The sequence below is a fragment of the Tupaia chinensis genome, unplaced genomic scaffold (genome assembly GCF_000334495.1).
Source record: "Tupaia chinensis unplaced genomic scaffold, TupChi_1.0 Scaffold000486_1, whole genome shotgun sequence".
NCBI lineage: Eukaryota > Metazoa > Chordata > Mammalia > Scandentia > Tupaiidae > Tupaia > Tupaia belangeri.
This window is the reverse complement of record NW_006159998.1, coordinates 521,456-526,329: the sequence shown is the minus strand read 5'-3', so window position 1 is coordinate 526,329 and position 4,874 is coordinate 521,456.

The following is a 4,874-nucleotide window of genomic DNA, read 5'->3' as shown; positions in this document are numbered from 1 at the left end:
GACAAAAGAATTTAACAAATATTATTTTTTGTTTAATTTGTGTATGTTTTTAGTTGAAAGCTATTTCAATTTTGTCCTACATGTATAAATAAGTTAATGAAGTAATTTCCTTTTAGTGGAATCTATGTCCTTAGAGTTATAACAATTGTGTTAATTTGTTAACAATGTTCTACTTTCTAAGTCAGTCTTTATTCTCACTATACGCTATAAAATGGCTTATAATTACATCATCTGTGATGTGATGTGATTTATTGTATATTCTAAGTTGATGGCTTTCTAGAGACTATATCAATATTCTCTATTAAAGAGACAAAACACCTAGGCATTACTGGATAATGTTATAGAAACAAAAGCTTGAATACAGAAGGTGAGTCTGATGGGTCTGATGTGATGCTCTCAAGGCATTCTCACATGTGAAAGGTCCTAGGTCTAGTCTAGAGATCTCCCTGAGGGCACTGACTTGTCCATGACTCAAGGCTGTCTGAAGACTGGGTATGGGTTGTGGAATCAAGACCTTACCATGAGTACTATCTCTCTGTCTTTCTGTTTATCATTCTCTAACTCATGTTAAATGAATGAATATTTCCTAAAAAAGGAGAAAAAAAATCAGACTGAATGCAAATGCATAAGAATGACTAATCCTAACAAAAATTGTGCATAAATAGAATAATTACATAGTCATTATAAAGATCATGTTACGCCTGCATAGTAATAGCCATAATAAATCATAACTTCTTGTATCCTTGTCTTTTTTATTTTTCCCTCCCTCACTGATTCATTTTAGCCAAGTGATTAGCTTTGGTCCATCTGACGTTAGCAAACATGAACAGTATTTGGGTATTAGGCCCTACTTTCTCTAATAATGGAATTTTTCCCATACCAAGGCTAGAATTCTATACAATGTGAAAATATGTAGGAAGGACCCACGGATTATATTTAAATCATACACTGATTCAATATTTTCATAAGCTATTTTAAGAGTTAAGCTATTACTCAACATTCTATTCTGACAATGAAATGATGAATCATTGCCAGAGATTATGACATAAGGAAGGAACAAGTAAGTGGCACACAGATGACTCTTAAGATTGTCGATAATGGTGCGGACAGCAGGTGGCATGATGATTAAAATGTTGGACTCCTACTTGGACAATGGTATTCCATTCCCAGACCTGATGACTTGAAAATCATGCCTGGTGCAGGTGTGTGCATGCCCAAAATTCTGAGAGAAGAATGGAGGTTAAAAGACTGCCGCATGGCCATCCCCCCTGTGGCATGATTTCTCACTTTCTTTCTCTCACTCCAGCAAATACACACACCTTATGGAAAAACCTAAATAAATAGAATGTTAATAATGGGAGAAAGTATATTGCATGGGGGTGGAGAGTAAGTTTGAAACTTTACAGCCCCTGTTCAGTATAGCTGGGAACCTAGTAATTTCTAAAATATAAAATTTATTTTTAAAATTTACTAATTTTGCTGATCTTTCAAAGAGACAACTTTTGATTTCTTTATTGTTTTTTGTTTTCCATTTTATTTTATGTCTGCTGTATATTTACAATTTTCTCCCATCTGTTTTATTTTATCTTGACTTCATTTTTCTAGTATATTTATTATTTTTTTTTTTTGGTAGAGATTTTTGCCTTAGGGTACGTACACTAGCTGGAGAGAGACAGAGACAGTGAGAGGGAAAGTGAGAAATCTCTCTGCAGGGAAGATGGCCATATTACAATCCTTTCTCCTCCACTCTACTCTTGAGATTTTGGGTATACCTGCACATATGCCCCAAGTGAGTTTCAGTCTGCTTGGTCTGGGACTCCAACCACAGTCGGCCATGAGTGAGTGCAGAAATGTAAACATTACATCATCTGCTGGTCCTCTAGTATCTTACTACAAAAATGTAGGTTATTGAAATGAATATTTCTGCCTTCAAATAGAAAGGAGAAATAAAATCATTCCCAGATGAACAAAAGTTAAAGGAATTCACCAATACAAGAATTGTGGGACCAGCCATTGGTGTGGTGGTTAAGAAGCTGGACTCCTGCATGACCAGCTATGTATGGTTTCAGTCCCAGACCTGGTGGCTTGCTTTCTCTCTCCCTCTCTCTCTCTGTCTCTCTCTGGTGATTGCACAAGCCCTTTAGCAAATTAAAAATATTAAAATTAAAATAAATAGTTCTTTAAAGAAAAATACGCAAAAAACCTCCCAAGACCTGCTCTGCAGAAAATACTTAGGACATACTACACCAGAAAATCTAAAAGAAGATAAATAGAAGAGCACAAAATAATTAGGATAAAGGAAAATAAAAGAGTAACAAAATGACAGAGATAAGTCTGCACCTATCAATAATGATGACTATTAACAGATTAAATTTATCAACTAAAAGACAGAGATTGGCTCAATAGATAAAAACACAAGAACACTCTTTAATTTGTTTACCAGAAATATACATCATAGACAAATATAAACAGAAGGTAAAGGGCTGAAAAAAGTCATTTCATGCAAATAGAAATTTCAATAAAGCTGAAGTCATGCTACTGATATCAGACAAAATAAACTTTAGGATAAAAATGGTAAAAAGAGACAAACAAGAACACTATATATTTCTAAAGATATTATTTTACCAAGAAGATATAATGATTATAAATATTTATGCATCTAATACTAGGACACTGAAGTATGTAAAAGAAAGACTGCTATGTGTAAGACTGTTGTCTTTTTTTTGACAATAGAAATATAAGTTATTGATTTATCAATCCACTTACAAAGCAAGTTTACTGACATTTTCACATATAACCCATGGGAACATGTCTTCTACATACAGACAGTGATATTACTAACTGGATATATTTGCAATCTGGGGCATATTAAGCATATTTAAACAAATAAAATTAAGCTATCCTGTATATGAAAGTATCTTGGTATTATGCATCCTGAAGTGTAAGAGGAGATACAGACTGCAAAACACAAGCTGCTAGGGATTTCTCCACCCCCAATGTCACCCCTGGATAGGTCATATAGACAAAATTTAAAGAAAAAGACACATTGTACTGATACCATAAACCAAATAGACCTGATATATATATATATATACATACAGAGAGAGAGAGAGATAGAAAGAGCATTTCATCCAGCAACCATAAAATACAAATTTTGTCTCATTTCCACATGGAACATTTTCAAAGATTGACTACATAAAAGGCACAAAACAAGCTTCTCCAAATTTAAACAAATAGAAACTATATCCAGCATCAGTGAAATTAAACTTGAAGTCAGCCACATAAAGAACCTTTGAAAATACACCAACACATGAAAACTAAACAATTTACTCCTGAACAACTTTCAAACTAGTGAAGAAATTAGGACTGAAATAAAAAGATCCATTGAAAGCAATGATAGCAAACCTTCGATAACTTTTGGGACCTAATGAAAGTAGTCATAACGATAAGTTAATAGCTAATAGTGCTCACAAGAAAAAAATAGACAGTGGCAAACAAATAATGTCATATCACATCTCAACAAACTAGAAAAGCAGTAAAGACAAAAATGAACAAATAAAACAAATAAACAGTAAATATTAGAGCTGAAATACAGAATGAACTATACACAAAAATCAATGGAACAAAAAACTGGTGTATTGAGAAGATAAACAAACTTGACAAACGAGTAGCAAAGGCTAATCAAGAAAAACAGAAAGAAACCTGATACACAAAATCAGTAATGAAGTTGGTAATACTACAACCAATATTTCAGAAATGCAAACATTTTACAAGAATAAATTAAGTGACTGTATGCCAACAAACTTGAAAACCATCAATGGGACAAAAAACTGGTGTATTGAGAAGATAAACAAACTTGACAAACGAGTAGCAAAGGCTAATCAAGAAAAACAGAAAGAAACCTGATACACAAAATCAGTAATGAAGTTGGTAATACTACAACCAATATTTCAGAAATGCAAACATTTTACAAGAATAAATTAAGTGACTGTATGCCAACAAACTTGAAAACCTGAATGAAACAGACAAATTACTGGACACGTACAAGTTACTTAGTCTGAATCAGAAAGACATAGAAAATCCGAATGGACCAATGACAAGAGACAAGACTGAGTAAGTGATAAACAAAGAAAAGGTCCAGGTCTTCATGACTTCATTCCAAATTCCACAAAACTGTTAAAGAACAGCTAACTCCATTCCTCCTTAAACTATTTCTAAAGGTCCAAAGCAGGTAACTCTTCCAAATTCACTCTATGAAGCTTCCATTGTCTTGACACCAAAAGCAGATAAGGATGTAAGAAAAAAAAAATTCTGATGAATACTGATGAAAAAATCCTCATGAAGATATGAACAAATGAAATCCAAGAGCACATTAAGAATATTATACATCATGATCCAGCAAACCCACTCCTTGGTATCTACCCAAAGGACAGAAGAATACTTAATTGGAAAAGTGCTTGCACATCGATGTTTATTGTGGCACTTTTCACAATTGCTAAGTCATGGAAACAACCCAAATGCCCACGAACGGATGAATGGTTAGAAAAACTGTGGCACATATACTCAATGGAATACTATTCATCCATAAAAAACAACAAAATCCTGGCTTTTGACAGGAAGTGGATAAATATGGAAGACTTACTGCTGAGTGAAGCAAGCCATACTATGAAGGAGAGGCATTGTATGTCCCCACTTTATATATACCGAATGTCTGCGCTCTATGACTGAAACTAATTGTCTAAAGGATATAGAAACGCAGTATATAGATGTAAATACCAGATATAATGTGTATGAAAGAGGAGGGTCTGAGAAAGGACATTTGGGGGAGGGGAAGAGAGGCAAAGCATTAATGGCACAAAGAGGTGTGGTATTAT